Source organism: Diadema antillarum, unplaced genomic scaffold (genome assembly GCF_040938485.1).
Source record: "Diadema antillarum isolate AM-2024a unplaced genomic scaffold, OU_Dant_1.0 seq00001770_RagTag, whole genome shotgun sequence".
In the NCBI taxonomy this organism is placed as follows: Eukaryota; Metazoa; Echinodermata; class Echinoidea; order Diadematoida; family Diadematidae; genus Diadema; species Diadema antillarum.
In genome coordinates, this window is record NW_027272451.1 from 77,542 (window position 1) to 105,481 (window position 27,940).

Sequence of the window (27,940 nt, forward strand, 5' to 3'; positions counted from 1 at the left end):
TCGTGCTCACTCACCAGATCTCCTGAAACAAACCAATCAACATTGTGGCGATTCCCGATCACTCTGTCACGCTTGTGACACTGTCTGTCTGGTTTCTTTTCTTCAACTCCATCAGGACAGGTAATTGTTGATTGTTCTCCCCCCTCCCCCCTCCCCCCTCCCCAGATTCTTTTACTCTGAAATAATGCTATCCAAGCAAAGGAGATTTGCAAATTCTCCCTGATGAATTTCTGATCCAGATAAGAGTGTAAAAGGACAGATTACCTTACAAGGATTTCCTAGACCATATATATATATATATATATATATATATATATGTATGTATTTTATATACGTCTGTAAGTAGCTGTCCTGTGGATCAACCCACACGCAATGTCTTTTCACCTATCGATAAATTTGAGGGGACATATGACTCCTCCGAAAAGTGGGATACCTTGACGGCAAGAATCCATTAGCGGGGATGTTGTCTGGCTCATCGGCATCAATTGCACTCACAAATTCTGTCCCCAACACAGAAAGGAGAGTGAAGGCTTGAAAGCATCGCGCAAATTTGCCATCGGAAAGATTGCGGGACCACCACCACCACAGACTGAGTGGGTCGGCTGATCTCCTGAACATGACTTGGGGCAGTGCCCTTGTTTGGGATGAGTGACCCTTGCAAAGATTTGTGTGCAAATGCAGTTGCCTCTTTCTCTACATCTCTTGCTTTCATTTGGACTTTTCTCTTTTTCTTCCCCGGCAAAATAGAAAAACAAATTTGTTTCACTATTTCGTACACAGCTGGGACAGCCTAGGTACGGCGGTCATGATTTACATTTTGTATTCCTTGTTCTTTTGTTCAGGGGAGTCTATTTGCTTTTGGATCTTCTCTTTTCAAAAATGAGTAGACATATTGACTATGACCTAAAAAAACCCAACAAAACAATACACTGTGCCCACACACATAAAGAACCCTAACAAAAACAAAATTTAAGCAATATGTTTCAGACATTTCAGCAGAAGGGTTTCGATTCTCATACTGATGGTTGATCGACACATGAAACTGTTGGGTGTTCACTCAAAAAAAATATGACTAAGACCCAGTCATCAGCTTTCACTACTTTTGTTGTTTGTTGTTTTTCATGTATTCATCTGCATGTTTAGCTCTCTAGCTCTTTTCCTGGAATTTTTCCCAAGTGTCAGTCATCATCTGGTAAATATTTTCGGGCAGGTTGGGCAGCTCCAGCAGGAATGCCAGTCAAAAAAGTCTTTTGTTTTATAGCATTTAAGGGTGCATTCATTAAATCACTTCTGGTGCAGAACTAAGGTTTTCAAATGAATTTCTGGGAGATTTGAGCAGTTGATTTTCAAATGCAAAGTTGTTTTGATTATGGAATTAGAAATGCCTTTCTGAAACGCCGAAAAAGTGCCATCTCAAATGTGTTGAGCAAGAAAAGTGTTTCCGTAGAGATGATGAATGCAACATGATTTTGAAACATGTTTATATCTCAGACCTACACATGCCAACTATATGACATCTGTTCCTTGAGTTAAACTACACAGTGACAAGTCCCCCTCCTTGACTTGCGATAGATATGATACACGTAACAACTCAAGAAATGCTATCTGAAAGGCCTTTGCAAATGCGTTTTGATAGTGGGTATTGAAACGTGTTTCAAACATTGGAAAGATGATAAATGCATCCTATTTTTCCTTGTGCTGACACTGGAAAAGTCTTGTGTTTTTTTTGTTTTTGTATTTTGTTTTGGTCTTTTCTCTAGTAAGAGCAGCTTATCGTGAGCAAACTGATTTGTCCAGCAAGAGGCAAAGCATGAGGGGCATTCTTTCACATCAATCAAAAGTTTTCAAGAAAAGAAAAAATAAATTGTATTTGTATGTTACTTGAGGATAAAATGCATATCATTTATTCTATGCAATCACAGATGCAATGGCTTGGATTAATTTTTCTGCCCACATGCCGGGTAGCATTACTTTAGCTGTTTGACTCTTTCTGTCAATACAGTGCTTTCTAATTGACTGATGCGTAAGGAAGGGATTACCTAAACAACATGCAGAGAGTTAATCGCAAAACATTCGCGGGGATGCGCTTTCAAGCCTTCTGGAGTTCAGGGTCTGGGGAGAAGAGATAGAAAAGTGGTGTGGGACTTACGCCCTCTGAAGTCGGTTTCGGTGGCATAATTACCAACATGGCCTGGTCCTGGGCTTGTTGGAACATTTCGATGTCGCGCTCCGTGACTCCGCTGGGGAGTTTGGGCTTGGGCGGCGTGGCTGGCGAATCTGAAAGGGATGAGAAGATTCAGACAGAAAGAAAGGAATCAAAAGTGGATCTCTGCACTCAAAGTTGTAGTATGGTGTAAACTGAAGCATAGCAAAACTATAGTACTCAACACAAAGGATTCATATTTTCCCTCAATGTGGTCATGCAAACTGCTCAAAACACACCTATAAAGATATTTCAGTATTTTACTATTAAAGACATTCTCAAATAGAAATCCTTGATGGTCTCTGTTGATCCAAACAGCATGAAATGGCAAAGTGTGAGGACTACTTTCTCATATTCTTCTTCCATCATTTTTTTTTTTTTTGTTCTCTCAAAAGTGCTATACGGTATTAGTCATATCATATTTATTGGATCTTGAACATATGAATTTCTTCTAGCAAATGATCAGAGATTATGGGCATGAACTACGACTGCTCTTCAAAGACTTCTCGGAGTTAGTCATATGAAATGAGTCATGTTCCCACAAAGGCATCATTGGGTGTGCGCAGTTGACATAACTTCCAATTTTTCTTTGTCTTGAAATGATATCATCTTTTTCACAGCATCTCCCTTCAGGACATAAAGCACACTGTGCCAAGTTTGACACTGACTTTGAAAACAGTGGAACTAAAAGAACCTTTTACTGATAACTGATTTGAACATTTGTGATGTTATGCCGAAGATTCATTTTTCCAACGGTTTGTAATTCCGACAAATGAAATAATCTTTGTTACTCTAAATCCGAAAATGATAGAAGGTCCGATATATTCCAGAGATTCGTTCATCAGAAAATGAAATAAGGTTGGTTACTCCAAAAACATAACGACTTTGGATCAACAAACCTTCCGAATGATGAACCTTATTTCACTTTTGGATTAACAACCTTTGAAATAACAATCCTTATTTCATCTTTGGATTAATGAACTTGAGAAATGAAGAACATTTTTTATCCATTTTCGGATTATTTAACCGTATTTCATTTTTGGATTAACTAACCTTCGGAATAATGAACTATAAACCTAAAGAGTAAATTCACCCAAAAGCACATATGCACTTAATGAGACATATCAAAGGAGGCACATGAAGTACAACATCTCAACAATTAATGTTTGGCATAGACATGGGGGGGGGGGGGTTGATGGGGGGATGGAGAAAGAAAGGATCTATTCAAAAGTATTTGAATACAGAGGCAATAATTCATGCACTTCTTCTGTTTCGAGAATTTCATCGTACTGTAATGCAAGAAATATTTGCACGAAAAAATTTTGTGAATTGAAACCGACGGTCTTTTTCGTGGCATGATTTTTTTTTGCGAATTGCCACTGGCATTCAATGCACGTGGTGTATCCGAGAACTCTTGTGTGCATCTTAATTTCACGAATCCTGGCTCTTGTGAAATTTGCGAAATTAAAATGCATGAAAAAATGTCTGGTTTTACGGCAAAGTAAACAAGGGCAGCATTTATTCATCTGCTGCATGCACAAGAATGTCTGGCCAACAGCAAGATGCAGAGCGTTTCATGACAAGAATATGCAGAGAGATGAGAGTGACGAAGGTCGAGAGAGATTTGTCTCCAAAGTGACGATAGCTTTGGTGATCAGCCGGTGTTAGAGGATGGTTGCACATGAAGGGAGAAACAAAGAAAGAGGCTTGGAAGAAAAGACGAAGCAAAGTGTGATTTGCAATATGGCTTCTCTGTCTCGGAGCATTTACTTACTGTTAGTGGGGTGATAGCTTCATTCATTCTCATATGGAATTATTCCATGATTCCTCATTAACTATGCTTACCTATAGAAAAAAAAATGATCAAAGACCAGAAATAGCCAACTTGCTCGACTAATTATTGACCATTGCTATATGCGTCTCATTTCATCAGTTTCTCATTTCTTCCAGAAGAGTCAAATGCTGCCTACTGGTTCCTGGCGGGATGCTAACGACAAGGCTAAAGGTCCAAAATAGCTGCAAAAGACTACACCTACACATGACCACACCGAGGGAGTCTTTTGAAAACCTGTGTTGCATCTATACTATCTTTTTCAGATTCTACTTATTCCATAAGTGCATGTGTGTGCCGGAGGTGAGGGCAGATCTAGAAATGAGACTGGGTACACAGACAGAAGTCAGTAATAGCAGGGTATGGAGACCGTAACAGTAGTACAAAAAGGACGACTTTCCTCTGGCAATGGTTGTGTCAATAGGCTATGCAGGGAGATAGATATGTGATTTGATAATGGCGGTGCAAGAATATATGGTGACATTTACTGATTCAACAAATGAGTGGGGGGTATCCTTTTTGCCCACGACGATTTGCTCTGCAGAAAATATCGCGGGTATGAAAGGGTGAAGAGGGAATGGGAACATCTCTGGGATGTCGTGGAATTGGATTCGGCAGTGTGCAAGAAACAAAATGGCAATTTAATCAATTGTTGTTCCTTCTTTCTTTTTTCTGAGTGGGTGAAATCGTTTGAGAGGATTCCACCGAGCTCTCAGTCCCAAGAAAGTATTATGCTGTTCAGGTTTCAGGGATAGTGAGACAGAGAGTGAGAGCTTTGTAACTGTGAAAAACGAATGAATAGATGAATATTGGGCAAAGACTTTTGAATCATCCTTATCTTTCTGTATCTTTCTACCACGACCTAATTGTCCACCCTTTCATATCTCAATCACCTCCTGCCTAATACACTCCACAGCATTCCTAAAATTGTATAACTACATAAGAGATAAAGAAGCCTGACAAATGTCTGGAATGGTTGATTCTGCTGCTTTCCCTTCACTCCTGGCTACTCAAGATATGCAAAAATGATAAAAAGAAGAAAAACACTTTAGGACACTTAAATATTACAGAACTGCCAACACGGATGTGGGCAAGTGGACTGAATACATGAAGTCAATAGTAGTATTACTGAAAAAAAAAAAGCACACACACACAAAAACAAACCACTTCCTGAGTGCAGTTATTTTCATTTGAAAGCTTTTATTTCCTTAAAACTACTCATTAATATGTTTTGAAATATCTCCTTACAGGAGCCATTGAACAATGTTTTCAGTTAAATCTGTGAATATAGGAACTTTGCCACCTTAAAAAGGTTGACATCGGCTTTAAGATAAGAAAAAGTGTATCCTTAAAGAGGTGCTTCTCTCAATAGTATCCAAAATCACAAAGCTGAAGCACGATTAGAATACCCCGGTTTTCTAACACATTTAAATTTCATGCATATTTTGTATTCATCCTTTTTTTTTACACAAAGGGGGTTCCTGGCAACCTGAAAGCTTACCTGACATAGCAACAACTAATATATGAAGGGTGGATTCCAAGTATTGAAGTTTATTCATTAGGAACAGGTTAATGAAAAAGCTTAATCAATGCTAGGACCCCAAAACATTTGAACAAGTGAACAATGTGTAACCAATTTCTCAAAGACAGTGCTGTTAAAATACACTGTTCAATAAACAGCTTTTAATATTGGTAGGATGACATCTGTTTAAAGATATCTTGAAATTGACGGCAAAGTTGGTTTCTTTTTTTTTCTTTTTTTAAGCCTTAAAGCGCCAGAGCATTTTTTAACAGACTGCACAACAGAAGTGTTCACTATGTTATCATTATCATTATTATCATAATTGTCAAAAATTTTGTGTGCTAGAGTGTTTTTCATTCATTGAAATAATTTTACGGCTCAGTCTGCTACTCGCACCATTGGTCTTTCTTTTAAACGAAAAAATCAGCCATCGTGATCGTCAAAGGGTACACATTGTAGTTATCATCTTTTACTGGGACAAGACAGAGATGCAAAAATTTTGTGGATATTTTCTCTGGTCATTTCAAATCAACAGTATGATCTGACATTAGAGGCAGAATCTTTGTCACGTTGGGACTGCTCCTCACCTGCCCTTATTGCTCACCTTATCTGTCGCTCACTGCATTAATTTGTATCTCTCTCTATCATCTTCCCCCCCCCCCCCCCCCCCGATCTATCTCTCTCTCTCTCTCTCTCACTATTGCCTTTGCCATGACTATCCAAACTCACTCCGGGAAGAGAGGCGACACCCATCATGCATCTGTCGGATTGAACATCAGGATTTCTCGGGTTACAGGTCTTCCACAGGGCTTGAAATTCAACAAGATTGGCTCAAAAGGTCACACATGTGAATAAGATTCTGTTTCTATCCCTCGCCATCCCCCCCCCCCCCACCCCCACCACCTCTCATTCTCGCTAAGGCTGGCTACAATCTATTTTTGCAGCCTTTTCTTCCCGCCAGTATCATGCAAAGCTATCATCTGAGGTTTCCTCAATGAAAAGAATGAATGGGTTGGAAGGGGGAGGGGGGACGAGAGGTGGGGGTGGGGGCTGGTGAGGGAGGGGGAGACAGTGTTGCAAAACTTGATTTGCCGAGAGTCGCAACCGTTTGATGAAAATGTCAGTGGCTTTTGCAAAGGTCAAGTGCATGAGAGAGGCGTGTGCATGTGTAGTTAGCAGTCATCTGACGGGCTTCTTTACATACAATTCCAGGATTTATCTAAATTTATCATGAAATCCTGGTCTCTTTCTCTTTAGATAAAGTGTGGTACTTTCCTCCTTTTTCTTCCTCTCCACCTTTCCTCGCTCCTTTCATAACACTCCTTCCCCTCTCTCTCACTCTTCTCTCTTTCCTCTTTTACTCTCTCTTTCTGGTTTGAATTCATTACCTATGCTATATGCACAATTATTAGATTTATGGCACAACTCAAATTATCTTGAAAGTGCAAAGAGTAAATCTAAGAATTTAGGATAAAGGATTGCTGTGCATGACCACATACAAACAAAATTATCCCCCCCCCCCATTCTGCTTGTTGAGGTGAGGTTTCATTAATTCATGACTACCAAGTTGATTCATTTCTATTGGTACAAAACTGTATCTATACAGATTCACATCTCAAACAGAGTTCCCCCATTGCATATAAATGTAAACATTTCATTGCTAGTGGTCGGGTCCGTATGTTAGCTGTTCACTATGCGTAAATGAATGAGGTGATTTAACGCAACCATACGCAACACGCGGAGGTCAAGCGGAATCACACTTTTGGTGTTCACCTACTGCACTTCCAGTAATGCCAAGTTACTGTGCAGCAGGTTTGGGCAGAGCATGTGTGCAGTAATTGCACCTCATTTTTTCCTTTTTATCATGACTAAACTTTGTCACTTCCTTCACAATGGAATGCATTTTCCGAGCTTATAACTTGAGATTTCTTTTCCCAACACGTAACAATTGGTGAGAAAATCTACAAAACTATGGTAGTTTAAGAGATAGTGCTCCAACTTTTCCGTGTACCATCAAGTACAGCTCACACTGTGCACTAGCACAGCTTTGTCACCACATTGATATGGAAATCAAATAGTGCTACCGCCGCTTGAGTTTTCACGGTTATATGTGATAGGGAGAATTGGGTTGCGGTGGAAGTGTGTTCAGGGGGGTAGCCCGAAACCACTGCAACCACCATCCCGTCCCATCTAGTCTAAAAGGAATGAGGGAACATGGTGAAAACCCTGCTTTACAAAGATCTGCTACATTACTGTCATCTTGAGAGATTTTGAAAAGGCTCAGTGATCTAACACACAAATACAATTGTAGGTGCATACACCCCATCCCACACATACAAAATAAGTACCAAACTAAATGACACATGTATACAGATTATCTGATGATAATGATTTACATAACGATGAAGACATAGAAAAGTTGCTGGTATATGGCAACTACCCCAGCTGTGAAAGGAAGAGAATCTGCGGTCATTTCCGTTCATCGCTTGGTCTAATCAAGATGTGCCAAATGATGGGTGTCACAACAAGTAAGAAACCAACAAATGCATCACTGGACAGATACATTCTTTCCTGATGAAAGCACAGGATAACAAAAAGGTGGTCCAATACCTTTAAGAGACAGAAATGGGCAGGCCAAGCCATTTTTTCAATGAAATTGTGCATGAGATAATATATCAGAGTCCTAGAATGTACAAAAGTAGAGTTGTTCATTCCAAAGAAGTCTAATTCCTCATGTGGAATTAATTAAAGATTTTTCCCTTCCCTTTTCTCTTTTTTACCCCCCCCCCCCCAATTCTGTATTATATCTGCACAGTACAGAATAAGGTATATTATACAAAAGTTCAGATTCATAATGTTTGGATGAACAAAGGGCTCCTTCAAAAATGAATACTGTAAAACGAGAAATGTTCCCGTGCATTTTAATTTCGCAAATTTCGCGAGCGCCAAGATTCGCGAAATTAAAATGCACGCGAAATTTCTTATCGACACTATATGCATTGAACGCAAGAGGCAATTCGCGAAAATTTCTTGCCACTAAAAAGGCCGTCGGCTCCAATTCGCGAAAATTTCGTGCCGCGAATATATCATGTTTTACAGTATACTGAGATTAAAGTGTGTACTGCTTTCATACCATTCACCGGGCATTTCTCTTTTAGATGTTAAAGATAAAATGCTTGCATCCGTGCATTCATTCATATGACCTTTCTTGAAAAAAACTCTCCTTTCACACCACTTGTTTGAACCTGTCTAACTACCCAACATTTTGTGTCATTTTGATAGTTCACTACGAAATTTACACTTTTCTTCTAAAATAGAAAGATGATGATGACTCATTTATTTTTGTGCATATATACACAACTGCTATTCAAGTTGGGTTATTCCTCGAACTCTATCCAAAATTGGTATTGAATATAAAGCTGTCAATATCTGTCAAATACATTTTGATTTCACTAAATCAATTACAGGCATCCTTCCATTTCTCTAGCAGCTCTGCGCCTAGAGGTCATCTTATAGTCTCCAAACGTGTATCTCCATACATAACACCACTAATTCTACATCTTATGCTGAAAGCACAGGCTACCTTTGTTGGCACGTTCAACCAGGGTGATTGAAGAAGGGAACCGATTGAACAGGCTTATTCTCTTGTCACTTCAATTCAGCTTCATCGCATTTCATGCCAGAAAGTGATCTTACCGGATAACCAGTTCATTGTAATGAGATGATACACAAAACAACAAATACAAACAAACAAACAAACAAACAGACAGACAGACAAACAAAAACCACCATACCATTTCTGGAGATGTGTTCTATCAGAAGTGACGTTCACCAGAGAGACTTCACAACTAACATTCAACGTTTCATTGAATGAGAACAAATTTCACTGCGCTTGCAGTGTTAGGAAACATGTGTGTTTATATCAATTCAATTTGCTAATCATATTCAGCATTGTTCACTATTGATGCACATGAAATGACTGTTGGCTGCAAGTGCCTCACTTGTCAGAATACACCCACAAAATGGTAATCTCACAGAGCAATTTTGACAGTTAATCCAATTTTTCTTTGATTCTTTCAGACAACCAAACAGCAATGCCAATAAAGAAGATGACACTATCATTAAAAAAAAAAAAAACATTGCTGCAGCCCCTCTTGCAATATGCTGCCTCCCATCTGATGGCCATATCTTGGATACTACTCCTTAAATGTTTATTACAAATCACTGGCCTTGACAAAGTATACAGAAGCACACGATCTAATCCGGGAAGCCTTGTTAAAGCCTGACAAGTCTCATTCTAAAGACTATGAAATCCACCTGCCCTTGACATTGTGTACAGAAACACAGGATTTCATCCAAGAAAGCCTCATTACAGCCTGAAAAGTCTCATTCTTTAAGACTATGAAATCCAACTACCCTGGACAGCTTTCAAATGCTCCCTTCCCCCCCCCCCCCCCAACACCACCAAGATGTCATCAAGCACAGCTACTAGGAGCGAGGGGCAAATGCAAACAGCCCTGGCACACGCGACCCTCTGCGCCCTGCCCGCCCCACCCAGTAGCCCCTGCAAATCAACGACACCGTGACCCATTTTCTCCCCTGCGAGGTACCACATCGCGGACGACATGACATGACGTCTAAATTTAGGTTCATCCTGGTGGCCAGTGCTTCCTGCAACCTGTTCTACGCCCCGAGCCGCGTGCTCTGTGTGGCTGACGGATTGAGAGCCTCGTGCAGCAAATGGGGTTCTGTGCTTGCTGCAAGTATAACTGAGTGTTATGATGCTTTTGTTGTGTTTACCAAGGAACTCCAGGGTGTCAAACTACCACCGGAGCCAGATCTGGGGGAGAAATGACTTCAAATGTCCAACTGTCTTTCGCATCACTATGAAGAAGACACAGTATGTTTTCCTACTCTTGCTAGCTTTCAAATTTGCAAAAGTAATGGTGAAGTTAAAATAAACATAAAAAAAGGAGTAATAATTACACTAGTCCCATACATCCTTAAATCGCCACCTCTTCTTTGTCAGGCATGACCATACGCACACCTGCCATGCGCTTCTCTTGTTTTCTCTTCTAAACTTTGCTAATGGACATAATAAAGATTGCTTTCATAAGAACCAAAAACATTCAGATGATTTATCTCTTATTTTGTTTACATTCTATCCAGACTAGTACTAGGATTTTGTCCGAACTATTATATTTGAATCAAGTACTTGATATGAACAGTACTAGTATTAATCCCTTCTCCATCATTATTCCCCTCTCCTCCCTCTCCCCCCCCCCCCCCTCCCCAAATAAAGAGGTATTCCCTTTCTTCATAAGACACTTTAAAGAATCAAAAGCAGAAAAATATCAATAGTTTATTTTGAAAGCTCTTACACTTGTGACTAATACATTGTACTTCACACATTGTACTTTACGCCATTTAACCAGTGTCAGCAACAGCTGTACAAAAAGCACAGGCAATATATTGTGCATGCTGCAAATAACAATGGTCATAGGAGCTTGGGGGGGGCAGATTTTACGTTGGCTCCCATGTTATCCAGTTTGGCATGGTCTACAAAGCAACACACTGAGCAGTGATGGGACTTTGGGGGACGGCCACTTTACCCTTCTCCTCTTTTCTCATAGGAATATCATGGGGGAATACTAGATTTCATACTAGATTGATGTTCTGTCAGGGCCAATCTAAATCTCATCCAAAAGGTATCAAATCAAAAATGCTCCTCCATCCCTCTCCCCCACAACAAAAAGGAAAGAAAAAAGAATGGATGCACAATAATGTGCTACTGCTAAAATATTCCCAATAACAGAAGTCCCCCCCCCCCCCCTCTCCTTAGTGATTGCATAAACCGCTTGCTCTTTCACTGAACATCTGAAGAAAGCATCACATGCTGGCCGCAATGTCATCTTCAGTTTTGATCAGGTGGGTATGCGGTCCAAATGTTTGGATGTTATCAACCTTGAACATACTAGTGTAGTTCAAACAGATGGAAAACCAACTTGCATACAGTAGACTACAGACAGCTATGGAGGAGATATTGTTCAAATCATTAAGCATTCATTCATTCATTTTCATCTTTAAGTATATGATTGATCAAATAAATACTGCTGAGATATTGTTTGAATCATTATGCATTCATTCATTTTCATCTTTTAGGTATATGATTGATTGAATAAATACTGCCGTTGCACAGTGACAATGAAAGAGAGCGCATAGTCCCACACATTAAAGCCTGTGTGCCTCACAACTACTGTAATGCTCATCAGCAGTGAGTGTAGCTCTACCCTACGTGCATTCAACAAAATCACAAATATCAACTACACATCTGAAAGATGCAAGCTTCCACTGATGTAAAACCTATCTAATGTGAATGCAGAGAGACACATAATACATTAGCAATTTCAGCAATAATATTGCCCTAATTTCGTTAACTTCTATAGCGCACACACAAAAAACGGATTAAAAAAAAATCCAAAACCCTTCATCACTGATACTAATTCCTATCCATTAATCTCTGCTTGAGAGAGCAGAATATGTACACCTGCAGCTTGAAGAGAAAACTACTCCACCTTTTCTGGTCATATCATGATCTTGCTTTCAATTCTAATATGATATAGTTCCTCATTCTTGGAATGTGTATTACATAATCTCATCACAACTTAATGGCGAGTAATGACGATGGCATAAGGCCATGTTGTCATTTTTAGAGATTGTGCTCGACTGACCCGAACAATCGCAAGAATGGATTACAGCTTTCCACATTCCTGCTAATGTAAAAGCTTCATTCTGTGTCCGTATCATCTTCATGTGCGTGCATAACTGCAGAATCGTACAGTCAGTGGGAATGGATATCCCTAAACCGATCCTGGTTGTAAAACAAACCCTGGTCACAAAGCAATCCTGACTGTGCAAAGGTGTGTTTCTGTTGGCATTAATTCAAAAGTTCAAAAGCAGCATTTGAGTACGAAAGGAAACAATGAGGGGACACACTTAATGCCTACTAATGAGACCTGCCATTATGGCGTGGGGTGTTGTCCACCACAGGCAAGTGAATATATCCAACAATAATTGCTTTCGGTCGTGTGATGCAAGCAAAGTACATGTACACACATAGATAGAGATACACTGCAGTGTATATGAAAGACATCCCAGAATCCGATCGGGTGTGAGCCAAATGACCTGAAGAATCTATAAAGTGCTTTGCATCCTTTCTTTCTCGTGCACACATGGACGCACATTATGTACACATCCGTGGCTAAACTGGGTGAAAGCACTGTTAGCCTGTCAGAGATTCTATTAACGTGATTGAGCTATAGATGCCAGTTTGAAGCCGACGTGTGGAGTGGAAAACTGGAAAGAGAAAGGAAGTGAGGGAGTAGTGGGAGAGAGACAGGGGATGGGGGAAGGAAGGACAGAGAAGAAGAAGAAGAAGAGATGGAGAGAGTAGATAGAGAGAAGGAAAGATGCAGGAAGGCCAGAGACAAGGCAAGGAGGTGGAGGCTGGAGGGATAAAACAGAGCAGGTTACAGATGAGAACAAGGCAGGAAAAGCAATGGACCGCAACAGACAGAAAAGGAGAAACAAGATATTAGGAATTACAATGTGGGATGGGAGAGATAAGAATGGGGTGAATGAACTCTACTACAGAGAATTACAGAATATATAGTGCAGTCAAACATTGGATGAGGGGAGTGGAAAAGACAAGTTAAAAAAAATGCCACATATGATACAAGGTGCAAAGAGTGGTCTGAGATGAAGAGATAAGCATGCACACAGGAGAAACCACACAACCTAAAATAGAAACAGAATGAAGAAGAGCTCTGGTCTTCAATATGGCACACATCGCATCGGTCAATCACTCTGCCATACGTCCAAATAACATTTGATACAATAGAGGGGAATTTCAGACTTCAACCCCCACTGCACTCCATTTATGACCTCTAGTCTGATTTGTGGATTACCGGTACCTCTCATTATATCTTTGACCTCATGACATCACATATCAAGAGCAACATCATGAAATATTAAGAAAATTTGATGAAATCAATTTTTTAATGAAATGTATGCATTCCATCAACTTGTTGCTGACATATGTTTAGAGTAATATCATTCCCCCTGCTTTCTGAAAGTGGTAAGTCAAGTGCTCTTTCATTGTGTTAGAAAAGAGAAAATATGTTGAATTTTCTTTATATTTTCCTTATATTTTTTTTTTTCAAATGAGATGTCATCAACTGTGGTAGCGTTCTCATCAGCGATGGCTGTACCAAAACTTTACAAACTCATAACTTTGGAACAGGTTACCTCATTTTCCTCAAACTTTCACTGATGTATTCTACTAATAATGCTGCATCAACTCAATTCACATAAGTATGTATATTTGGGTTTCATTCCCCTTTAACAACTCTTGCTAGTCCTGGCAGAACACATACTTGTACAATGAGCTAAATGAAAAAACCAATCAGCAGACTTTGGGCTAGGGCCCATGGTCAGACAAAGGAGTTTGTAGGTCTTGAGTTGCTAAAAACCCCAACAACAAAGAGCCCCAGCAATTTAGACCATGAGCATTCATATTCACTGCTACAGATGTCGCCACTGCAATCATAAGATTATGGTACACAGACAAAGGGCCATTCAACTATCCCCGTTCCACTTCACTGATTCACTGATCTTCAAAGTCCAATATGGAAATGGGACTCTTCTATCACCCGATCCAAACCATTGATCAGCTCTCAACTTGCTTTTGATTTTTGGGTTGCCAGTCCGAAATAACTTTTTTCCTGTACCTCTAGCTCAACTTCTCACTGTACATACAGAACCCTACCATCATGAACTTGCCCCCATATGTCATGTATATTGTATTCTAACCATTGAGGGTTGGTAATTTCTTGTTAGTCAAGTGCCCAAAGTAATGGGCACACACTCTCAATCCACAGCAATCATCAAAAGTTGACCCTGAACAGTACATGTAACATGAGCATTCAGTTTGACCCGTGTAATCGTGAGACTGACTTAGGAAAAACATCCATTGTCCTGAGGACGTGATCCAATGCATTCAGGGAAACTGAAAGAACATATTGAAGAAATGCATTCATCCACTCAGGGTGAGATGCGTTGGAAGTTTGAGCCAAAAGTTGACAGAGTGCTATTGTGATACTAATGAAACCATCTTGGGCACACACAAAGACAGCTTGAAGAGGGCAAGTATCAGCACTTTTTATAACTGTATCAAATTTTCATGCACATACACATGACAAATGCACATTTAAGAAGGGGCCTCGCAGACAACAGCATTGGTCAATACTGTACAATATGGAATAACAATGCCAGAACTATGGCACGTGTACCCTAAAATATCTTTGTAATAACTTCCTGTGTAAACAAATCCCCCGCAAACAAAAGAGCACTCTGTGAAATCTCGGGACTGACCACAAGGCCATCAGCATCCAAGCGCCAAGCATCAGACCTCTCTCTGCTCATCACCCACACACCCCATCCATGGATTTTGGTCGTGTGCATGGTGGAGAGGGTAGACGCTGGTTTCATTTCCACTTTGGCCATCATCTCAATGAGACACCTTCTCAAGTATGATGGATGCAGAGAAACTCTCAGAACACTTCGGAAAATCCAAGAGCATGATGCACTCCCTTTGGATATATATTAAAAAAAACAACAACAAAATTATGGACATTAAGACCCTTCACTGCAGAAAATGCTTGGGTACATGAGCACCAATAATTGTTTCCTTGTCTGTTCTGTTATACAAAGGCATTTCTTCTCTTTCTTTGTATCACTTTTTTTTTTCCATCAGGGACAGACAGACAGACATTTGTCATCTGCCCTCCGCCTGTCCCTTGAACTCCATTCTCCGTCTGTCTGTGTCTGTGTCAACAATGGGCGTTGAACGGCCAGGGGAATAAATAACAATAACCTCTCCGGCGGTGAAATCAAGTGTGATGGAACGCCAGGATGTGACGTCAACTCACTTATCGCACCGAATCGCGCCTTAATGGCAGGTGAGGGGTCCGTCTGCTCGGAGCCCAAACAGACACCAATTCAAGCGTCAAACTAGCAAATCAGCTCTGCCCTCCGCAGTGAATGGTTCTCGCAAGCGAAAAATACAACGAAACAACCTAAAAACAAAACAAAACACATACATACATATAATATATATATGGGTGTGTGTGTGTGTGTGTGTGTGTGTCTGTGCGTCTGTCAAAATGGAGAAGGAAATGGACAAGGATTTTGTGCAGCATACAAACTGTCAGAGTAAATCAAGTGTCATTCTACATTGCTTTGTTTTAAGCGAAACTGCAATATGATCTCTCATTGTGTCCTTTTTGAAAGGGTAATAGGACACTTCAGAGAAAGAATGAATAACATAGTGACTGCTGAAACATACTGTATCATGTATGCTAGATGAATAGAAGTATCAATCCTGAAGATGAAATGGTGAAGTTCTGTTAAACTGTGTGGCTGATCAAACAGAATGTCCACACTTAAAGAACCCATAATTCCTAGTTTCATATCCATTCTTGTTTTTTAACAGTAAAGAAAGTATTCTCTTTCAAAAGATTGATGGCTGATACTTCACAACATCTAAATGAATAAATGAAAAAGAGCCTAATAATATGATTAGAGCTTTCAGGCCATGAATTGGATGACCCTTGCAAAAGAAACTGATGTCTGTACTACGAGAATCTCTATGAGTGGGTGTGTACGTCTGTATGTCTGTTCATGGGTCTGTTATATTTCATTAATTGCAACTCTGCCAGATGTAAAATTCAGCCGATGTCCCTTGCTCTCAAATCCAATCCCATGAAACTTAGATGACAATCCTTTCCAAATATAGCCGCTAAATGACAAACAGCCATGATCATGGCGATGCAGCTGGTGCTGTTCTGATCGCCGACACCGAATAAGGAGCAGCCCAAACAACAAAAGTTATCATTTCCCCCAAATCAGCATGTGTTCAAACTGCGTAGAGAAAGAGAGATGTTCAAATTCGACATCAAAATCCTTCCATCCCACAAAACCACTTAAACAAATTCTTCCCGCGGGATACAAACCTGAAACCACGCAGACTCAATCAATATCTCTTAGAGGAGATGAAGTGATATGTGTGCAAAGCAGCCAGCGCCAGGGAGACAGGAGAGGACATAAATTACAATAAGTGGGACTATGTCAATATACCCTACTAGGCATTCACTTTATCCTCTGTGGCCAGTGTGCTTGTAAATGACGCAAACTGAAAATTGCAAAGTACCGATTGATGACTTTCAGTGCTAAAATATTTTTTGAAGGAAAAAAAGTAGAATTTTGATACACGACTTCATTTCAGTGACATGGAGTGCTTTGTTTATTTATTTTGTATCTATCTCGGGAGGAGGGGGAGGAAGCTTTAAGAAATGATGTCTCATGAATTCAGCGAAGCAAATGAAAGCCATCATCCAATCTTCTACAGGGAAGCACACACATATGGCAATTTACTGTCACTGTGCTGAAGATTTTTCACACATGATAGATATCAGTAACTGATTGCGTTGGTTCTCGAAGCTGTTAAAAGCTACGCAATAAAAACGTGTTACAGCAAAGAGAAGTTTAGTGAGCTCTGGCTTAGTCACGCTTTGTTGAATCATCCTCTGACATCTCAAATGACTGTGTACTAGTATCAAGAACTTTTGAACATATGGCACAAAGACAGCTGAGTGTTAACCTATGTCTATCGTTGTAAGTACAATAGTATCATTGACTGAGCAAATTTCTGAATGAAATCAAATTTCTTTGGTGAGGCATTGCTGCTGAGTAACAGTTAAAAAGAAATTATGTGATCACTTGAAAAAAAAAACCACTTCAGACCTATGCAAGACAATTTGGAAATCAATGCCACTAAAGAAACATAAAATTTCCTGGAGAAATTATACTAAATTTGTTAATTTACCTCTTCAATATCTGGGCAAAATTTCTGATAAATTCTTGAGAGCTGCAACCTTAAGTTAAGAATTTCAAACACTGCATAATGGAAGGAATTGCATTATGCTCTTAATGAGAAATCAGCAACATCAATCCGCAGAACACAGGCAGCAAATAAAAAATATCTATATACAAGTACCCTAGATCTGTACTTCTCAACCAGTGGGCGGCAGCAGCAGGATGCAATGTCTTCCCAAACTAAAATAAAAAGATATTTGTGTTCGATCCAACTGGGCCTAAAAAAAAATATTGTAGTGGCCAAAGTGGGCCTTGGGTTAAAAAATAAAAAGGTTAAGAAGCACGGTCGTAGATGTACCAGGAGCATCTACTACAAATTTCCACAAACTTAGAATTTGCACAACACCAGGTGTTAGCTCCAATTTACAATCAACCATAATCCTAGGTACCAACAACCGTATGCATGAGAAATTGTGAACCAATTAATTTTCAATCTAGCTTGGCCTACAACAAATTGTCAACAAACAGGACTTAGCAAACAACTTCTGCAGCCCCCTCTTTTTCGAAACAGAAGGGACGATAAAAAATAAATAAAAGAGGAGAGATGGACAAATACATGACAAATCCTACTCTTTTTGCTTCCAACATCACTACTTTCTCTTTTTTCCTTTGTCATCTTCCCACAAGTCTACATTTGTAAAGGATACATGGGATACGGGGGCACTCAGTGATTTTGCAGCTAAGGTACAATAAACTGGCTGACATCCCCCACTCCCCCCCCCCCCACCCACCCACACACAATTCATCTCTTCCATCCTAAGATCTCCCACTCCATCTCAGCTTCCAAGAATACCTGATGGATGACACTGGACCCCGAACGCCAGTTGGAGCGCATTGCATAATAGAAATATGCCAAGCGGATCTGCGATGCCCTATGCCTCCATTTTTCGTTGTTGTCGGTGTCGGCGTTTTGAATGGCATTAAGTTGCAAGTGCTACGGCTCACAATAAATTATATCATATTCAATCATCACAAAGCACAGAGACACATCCACTTCTCCACACAAACACAAACACGCACACACACACACACACATGCACACAAACACACACATGCTCAGAAAACTACATCTCCAGGCAGCCTACTAATGCTTGCTAACAATTTTTTTTTCATGGGAAAATTACTTTTACGTCTTAATATCGCCAAGACGACGGAGAATCCTCACATTCTCTGATGAGATTCCTTTTTGTTTTGTTGTGTACCTTTTACATAATCTGAATTTCAGAGTATCACAATGTCATCAGGCACAGGCGCATTTTGCTAGTACGTCATTTGGTGCATAGAAAGTGATGCGGTGGAAAATCACTGCCCTTTGAAATCTGATGCTATTAATATCTTTTGTGGACAAAGGTGACTCAGTGCTGAGTGCCTATGATGCAAGTTGTCAATACCAATTGCTGTTTTGGTTATTTCTTTTTATCCTACGTTGCTTGGTAGCGTAATAGCAGGAAAATTGAATGTGCTTCACAAATTTCTCTATTTCATTTCTGCGACTTCTTTGTACTGATGTACTTGCGCACATGCGCGTGTGCACGGACATGCCCAACAAAGCACACTCGCAAGGGATCGACTGGCTGCGTGAGGTAAACGGATGCACGGTGCAGGAGAATCAATTCCCACGATGAAGTGATTTTGAGCGAAAGCAGGAAATGAACAGAAATAACAGAATATTAGCAAGTGAAAATTTGAGTAAACTCAAACAACTATTAAGAGGATGAAGCCAATTCCCATTAACGATGACCAACAATGTTATCCCACGCACCCTTCAAAACATTTGGGATTCTCACATGACAGTGAAGCTGCTTGTTTTGTATTCTTATTTAGTTTCACAATTGAAAATCATCACTTATTTATCACATATATGCGGATGTACTCATTCTCTACAACCCCTAAGAAACACTTAAGATATTTTGTTCTTGTACATCTTTAAAAAAAAAGGAATCAACCTCTTCCTGCAAACTTACAAAATGAAAATTGGAAGTCTTTGCCCATTGTTTGCATTTTAAGGCAAATGGGGAATAGTCTACAAAGGAAAAGGCCTTAACTGCTAACCAGGTCATCTTTTACAAACAGACTTCAAGATACCATGTTTTATACATGATGCACAGGAATTAAAATCGAGGAGCAACATTCTGATGATATGATCAAATTGTGCTCATATTTTTCACTTACCAGCTGCTGTTTTGATGGTTACATCAAAAATACCTACAAACTCTCAGGGTTGACTCTCTTTTGACGCTCATAATTTCATTTGTTCAAGAATCTGAGATACCAGAAGTTCTTTATTATCACTTCCTCTTGCAACTTATTCTAATTATGTAGGAAACAAGATAGAGAGGGAGCAATAAAAATGTGGTCAAAATGATACAAAAAAGTAAAACTGAAACACTGCAAATGGCATGCTATGCTTCTGGTCCTGGTTATTGACCTGCAGAAGAAAACAACTCTGGGAGCAGCAAAAAAACTGACAAGACCCTTCAAAGCAAGTAACGAGTTGACCATTTGGACCTACACACACACACACACACACACACACAAATGACCATACCACTGACGGTAATTGGAAGTGCAGGTTACGCATGACAACACGGATTCCAAGTGTGGAGCCCCCCATTGCATGATGTCTCTCTTTCCTGACAAATCAATCACACTTTGTTTGAAAATCATATGCTTTATGCTTTTAGCGGGAGTGCATTACCCTACACTTCTTTCCTGCATTCCTCCTGTATCGTTTTTCTTCTCCTCTTCTCCTCCTCTCTCTCCCCTCCCCCTCCCCCCCCCATCATTTTGTCCTGATTTTTTTCTGTACTGGATATGAAATGCAGCGTTATTCCCCATGAGCTGCTGCTGACCAGGATGTAGCAGTTGAATGCTCTCTGTCAATTCAGGAACCAGTCAAGGGGGGGGGGGGGGGGGGGACACAATTCTCACACCCAAGTGATTAAAGACCTAGTTCCATGGGGCTGTGAACCAAACATCACACAAGAGACGCTCTCTCTCTCTCTCTCTCTATTTGGCCGGTTGTGCAGAAAAAGGGCACAATCCATGAGCCCCGTACTCTTTCAGGATTCTCGACTCTCTCTCACCTGGGCAGACTGCACCCAGACACAGGAGATGGAGAGGAGAGGTGGAAGGGGAATGGACAGACAGACATACAGGGAGAAAGACGTACAGAGGGACGGACAAAGATGCAGAGAGACTTCAACCAAGACTGAAGCACCCCCACAGCCCAGTTCTACCCCGGTGCGGTAAACACCGTGTGCAAACACGGTGCAGGTCAACTGCAGCACGCAGAAACAGGAAGGAAGGGCAAATTGTTGGGGGCTACATGACGAGGGGGAGACGACAGGGCGACAGGGGGACAGGGGGACAGGGCAGGCGAGGAGACAAGACATCACAATTTGGCACTGGGTAACCAGTAAGCGGAGGTATCCGTCCAATGTTGTGATCAGCAAGAGAGAGAGAAAAAAAAAATCAGAGAGGGGGGGATACAGGTACGACCCTTGACCACAGAGAGACATTCTCCCATTTACGCAATACGCCACAGGCTGTAAACGAATATTGCAAGTCATGTTTTGGGCGATGTCCGGAAATCTTGTTTAATTTCACGAAAGCTACCTCAGACTGGTATGGTGTTGAAACTCAAAGGCAATGGGATTCAAGCACGCCAATATCACAGACGCAAACGCTATTTATCATTTGTCATTACGAAGCATTACAGGGCTGACTCTATTACGGTGGGGGTAAACTGCAACTCATCAGGGCTGTCTTGAAGTCCTGGAGTGGCAGATTCTCTTGATCTGACATAGGAAATATTTTCCCGTCACTTCTAGTTTCAGCCCAATGTTAACTTTTTTTTTTAATGGGATTTGATCTTGCTCTACTCCAGAGTTAGGTGTTTGTTCTTTCCAGAGCACCCGTTGCTAAAATGCAGACTGGAATGCAAAAACTTCCATTTGGCAGAACAAGTAATTGACTTTGTTGCAGAAAGATTAGAGAAAGTTAAAAACAGCTTAAATATACTCAACTGGATTATAACCAGTATGAGGTGGAAGCAAGACAACAGTGGTGTTAGAACTTACGCATAGGTATGCAATGTAAACACACACGCAGAGCACACACTTGACACATACACATACATAAAGAGGAAAAAAACACTAGCAGATCCTGAGAGACCAAGAGAAGAGAGAGAAGGAAAAAAGTCTTGGCTTTGCAGGTTTCATGCACCATGACAGGCAAGCAGGCAAGGTGTGCAGTGGGTAAGGTACTGGGTGGAGGGTATATGAAAGTGGGTTTGGTAAGAACTGAAAAAAAAAAGAAGGCGTGGAGGATGTTTCAGTGAGAAGTCAGCGGGCTATATGAGATGCACTGCAAGCAATCCTGCAAAAGATTTCTTACCACCAGCCTTGGCGCCCTTCTTCCCTTTCAGCTCTTTCTCCGGCTTCAGGAGCGGGGCGAGGCCGTCGATCTCGCTCGAGTCTTTCGACAACTTTTTCTTTAGCTTCCCGGGCTTCTTGTGAATGACCGCCCACCGCGAGGAGAGCTTCACGCCCTTTTTCTTTTTCTTGGTTCCCATTGCACGCGCTTTCTTCACAATTTTGGATGCACTCGCTGAGAGTCCTCCCTTCATCTTTTTCGACTTCATGCTCTTTGGTGTGAGATGCCCCTTGACAGGGGTGGTTTCAGTTGACAGCGGTGGGGATGGAGACACAGAAGGCGATTCGGACGCTTTCGAGAGCGCCGGACTCTCCTCCGCGGCCGGCACTTTGAAGTCCTCCTCGGATTGCGGGAACAGGAGTGGGTGTGTTTTCCTCGATCTCTTTGGTGCCGCGTACACGGGCGGTAAGCCCCGCTTGCGGGGGGAGGCCGGCGCAACATACAGGTGCGACAGCCCGTCGAACAACCCTTTCAACTGCATGTTACCCGTCCGCATCATCTGGGAGTGCGGCGAGGAGGAGTTTGAGTGTGACCTGGTGTCCTCCGACGCTTGCGTTGCAAGTTTCTTAAGAGACGGTGACAATGACGGAGGTGAATCTTTGGCATCTTTGGTGTGTTTTTTGACATCATCTTTTGCCGTCCTTACATTTTTCCCTTCTTTTTCTCCCCCTCCCGCCCCTCCTGCGGCAGCTGCTGCTGCTCCTCCTCCTCCATTGCTATCCCCCTCCTTGAAGTTCTCACCTTCACTCGCATTATCCTTGCTCTTCGCTTTCCTATCCTTATCCTTGTTCACCACTTCCTCTTTTGATTTCACTTTGGCTGGAAACACGGCGTCCTTGTCACTCTCACTCTTGTGCTTGACCTTGGGTCTGAACGGCCTGATGGCGTAAAACGCAGAGGACTGCGAGGAGCTGCGCGATTTCCGGCGGTTAGTGGGGGTGAAAAACCTACTCAAACCATCTATGAGCCCTTGGGCTTGTACCTTTCATAAATGTCCCCAGTGGGGATGCCCCCAAGTGGGGCGGAGACAATACCACTCTCATCCAGAGAGAGTAGTGGTGTCTCGCTAGGAGTCCTATCTCGGGAAGAGGATGGGTTGTCCCCTTCCAGTTGGTGGTGGTGATTGGAGGGTGTCCTACCGGTGCTATCTGCTGAACCCTGACTGTCCGTGCTTGCATGTTGGCTCCTGGCACCTCCACCTTTGGGACCTCTCCGAGAGGCGGCGGTCAGCTTCTTTGTGGCAAAGGACCTGTTGTGAGTCAAGACAGACAGACAAAACAGTTAAAACAGAAACAAAGATCTGACTGAAAAACAAAATCAAGATTACTTTTAGGTTTGACACCCTTCATTGTTATTAATCAATAGTGGAAATAAAAATGCAACTGATGACAGTATAGGCACAAGTCCCACACAATTACCACTTATGTTTTCATCATGTTGATGTATTCTTGCGATCAGGGACAGATGGTGTACTAGCATATTCAGATACAATCTACTTTGTACAGTACAAAATCATTATTTCATTGTGATTTTCTGGTTTAAAAAAAATGAATTAAGAAAGTCATGCTGGACTGCGGTGACTGTATCATGCCAAGATTACATGATTCAAGTGTCCTGGGAACCTCCAAGTCAGCAGCATATGGCCAGGATAAGCTTATTGTGCAGTTGTTGTAAAGGGCAACAAATGCCACAAAGTATAGCACAAGTTTTTACATCCATACACCACTACCACGTACATTAGGCTACATACATTTATCAGCTCTTGAAACTCTCATGGTACCACTCCTACAAATTGCCCTTACCATCTTATACAGCACAGTTGAAAATGGTAATGGTAATGAGTTATAAAATCAAGTTCCCCCCCCTACACCATCATCACCACTACCACCACCATCAACAGTTGTTTAAAGGCAGCCAGTGAGTATCAGAGTGGCATGCATTTAAATCTAAACAATGCAAATGCAAATTGGGATACTGCATGTAAACCTTACAGTAAAAATATCAAAAACTTTTGAAAATAATTTTTAAAAAGTTATAGAAAAAGAATGGGTGCAGAAGAGTATATGTATCTGTATGACATTTCATGGCACTCTCATTAATAGACTATACAAAATATATATGAATGCATTTCGCTTGATGAATGGTTTACTGGGCAAATAAACCTGTACTTTTGGGTTCATCTCTTATGTACCAGATGATACATGATCATCAATAATACAAATACACAACCATAAATGACAGTTTTTCTTACACGCATTCTGTGCATCACCTCAGCCTATGGCCTATAATATGAAACTATGCAAGCACTCTCTACTTTTATGGGTGTGTATAAATTGCAGAACATAAATTCCATTTGCAATCATGCACCACTGTGCAGTACAAGATAAAGCGTATCACAATATTCTGAGCACACTGTAATAAAACATGCCAGTGGCAATACAGAGAAGCTACTCAGATGGATTCATTTTTAACACGGAGGCCGCCCAGCAAACATTCAATTTTCGACAGCTACCCTACACCAGCCTGCACCTCCTACTCGGCACACATTAATCAAACAGTCAAGTCACATGACATCCATCTGACATTTATCAAATATGCTGGCCTCATATCCATTTTCCCTTGTATCCATTCATTGGCATGCATTCTCACTCCAATGGGCATACCAGCAGGAGAGCCCGCAGACGTAGCTCTACGGCAGTGTTCACACCACTGGCACTTCTCATGAAGGTTCATTCATGGCATGGTAATGTATCTCATGTGCGTGCTCTGCATTTACGTGCCTGCCCTTCTGTTAAACGCATTACGAAAAAAGTGTCAGCCACGCTGCCTTAATGGCACAATATGCTTCTCCTCCTCCGGGACTCATCTTTCACGATCTTTCAGCATTTTGAATCTTTGAAGAAAACACTGAATACGAGGCATTCTGGGGTTCAACTTTTATCACACAAATGTGTACATGATATGATTGACATTCTATCCAGGAATCAAAATCTTTCATTTAATAAAACATAACAATTAGGATTTTTTAGAGTACAAGAGACCAATTTCACGGGAACTTTAAAGATAATTCAAAGTTAATTTTAAAGGGGTATTTACTCTCTCAAAAACTATATCAACACAACCAATCTGAAAGAAATATTTGCACTTTGAAGCATCATTGTACCTTTAGATTTGTTTGAGTTTGCACATAACTGATTACTTTGCAAGAACAACGGCAGAAAAAAAAACCCAATGATTGAATATCAAATCATGCACTTCTACATACATGGTGCATTTCAATGGTTCTTTGAGTATACTGATTATGCTCCTATCACAAAAGGGACCAAAGTAAATGGGACAAAAAGGAACCAATCAAAACTTTGAAAAACTCCTACATTCTATTGATCTCTGATTCTGCAATTTTCAAAAGCATTCCTTTAAATTCACACAGCCATCAGGGCTGCAAAAAAAAAAAAAAAAAACTAATAATGATATCAATTCCACATGCTTCAAATGTCAAAAGAAAAAAAGATTTTGAAGAGCAGTTTTTCCCACTGATGTAAACAACGCACTTATCAATAATGGTTGCCATATATTATGCACCATGTGTCACAAGCTAAATCTCCCTTAAGCTGATCTAGCGCTGCTGCAAAGATGGGTCTTTGAGAGGTCTTTCCCCCATTTGCATCCTGTCATCTGTCACAGGAGAGACACCTTATTTCATCCAGATTCACATCAACCTCGCTTGCTCTTTCTATCCATCAGCCTAAGACGCGGGCGACCATGACACAAAACACGGCAATGGCTATGATGACAATTAAAGAAATATTACATATAACAATGATAACAATGATGATGATAAATGATAATAATAATAAATAATAATAATAATAATAATAATAATAATAATAATAATAATAATAATAATAATAATCATAGAATAATAATAACAATAATAATAATAATGATAGATAACAACAACATCAAATCTCCACGGAAAAAACAGGAGAGAGAGAGGGAGAAAGTGAGAACAGGGGGGTGTTTCATCAAACGTTTGTCAGCGCTGACAATTTCAGCAAAATCCTTGGTTTTGATTGGCTGAGATGCTCTAGGTCACTGACTGTTACTATGGTGATTAAAGTTGTCAGCGCTGACAAACGTTGATGAAACACCCCCAGGTGATCAAAACTGTAATAGCAGTGGAATACCTCTTCTCTATGATGTTCATCAAAAATTTCAATTTGATCATTGGTATTGCATCATTTTATAACGAGATCTTTAAGGACGTATGAGCATAACACAGGACATTACCTAATTCATTGAAGATCCTGCCATAAAGATGGACAAACTAGGATGCCCCCACAGAAGCTGCTGGGTAAACATACAGTGTAGCTAAAGCCCCACTCTACTCTGCTAACTCTAAAATTCCCTCATCCCTGCCATACACTCTTTAACACTTCCTCTAAACACCACCGGGCATGTCTCAAGGTCAGGATTATTGGATGGGGTCCTAGACTGTTCAAGTCCTGCGGAAAGTGGAATCGCACACATGACAGCATACTGTCAGGGTCACTGATGGAAACCAGACTGGCGTGGAAAAAAAAACCTGTGTTCGGACAAAGCCAGGTAGGGTTGTGCCTCCGCCACAATCCAGCGAGCTACTAGCATTCCTCTGCTTTTAATAGTGAGTGGAATTAGATCGTATCCACATTTCCTTGGAGGAGAGTGTAACCCCAGTGACAGATTTACACTGCTGAATTTTGCAGATTTACAACGGAGAAAAAGAAAGTGAAAATGTGTCAGAAGAGTTTTGAGAGACATCGAACAACTATCACGATGATACAATTTTTTTTAAAAAGTTTTTCTTTTTCCCCACCCATTTCAGTTTGAGGTGTACTCCTGGCTTTCTTACAGCACCTGTATTCATTCTTTAGAAAAAGCCTTTTTCCTTAAAAACCCATGCAGTGTCAAGTAAAATGTTCAAAAGCTATCGTTCAGGGGGATAGAACATCATGGCTTGGGAAAGAATAAGACTGGGGTAAACTATATGTGATGCCCTAGGATTTCACTCTAACTGCTGCAAGAGGCTTACTAATTCTATCAGGAAAGATCCCGAGAGGACCAAACAGTAAAGAGCATCATTTGCAATTTGCACTGCAACACGATTTTCCTCCACTCAATCAGAGTCCTCGCTTTTAATGGTGTGCTTGTACTACACAGCCTCAGGTACTCTTGCTGTTGAAGTACTGAGGATCAGGGTAGCTGCACACTTGCATGATGCAGACTCTTTAACCCTTTCTGTGCCAGGACTTTGGACAGGGTGTACAATGTTATGGAGTTTCCTGTGCCAATCAACACTCAGAGCACCCAAAGGGTGACATGTGGGTGATCAACTTTGTCATGACTGTTACTTTAAAATGTTACTGACATTGTATGGTCACATTTTGTTGCAGCAACCGAAAGAATTAATTTTCTGTCACACGCTTTTATTCACTACGCCACATTGGAGCAAACTTTTGAATTGTCCCATGTAGCATGAAACACTCCTGAAGCAGAGCCAAACGATCGATACAGTGGCGCGATCAATAAACTCTAACTTTCCCCCGTCCCATTCATGTATGCCGTCTATCCTATTCCACGATGGAATCTGCTGCAGGAGTTACGATGTATCATCATTTTTGGCTGCGAGAATGGAATTGGGGAGACGGCGTAATTTGTCGCAGGGGAGGTTCACGTGTGGAAAATGATTTGCCTCAATTCGATCCGTGATTTGAAGTTGATGACACAAGAATTTCACCCGAACGAGTCCCATCACAGAAACAAAATGGTTTGCCGGCGGTCTCACATGCCTCATCAGCATTTGTTGAGACTGAACTCTGCCGATATCATGGTGTACACAAAGATTTCGGCACATTGTAATGGAAAGTGTTCTTGCTCAGTAATAAACTAGGTTAAAGTAGAATCCTCTTTCCCC

General features: G+C 40.9%; 1 pseudogene; it reads right to left on the reverse strand.

Moving 5' to 3' along the window:
- LOC139712186 (uncharacterized) overlaps positions 1-27,940 on the reverse strand; it is a 151,016-nt pseudogene that overhangs the window by 38,940 nt on the left and 84,136 nt on the right.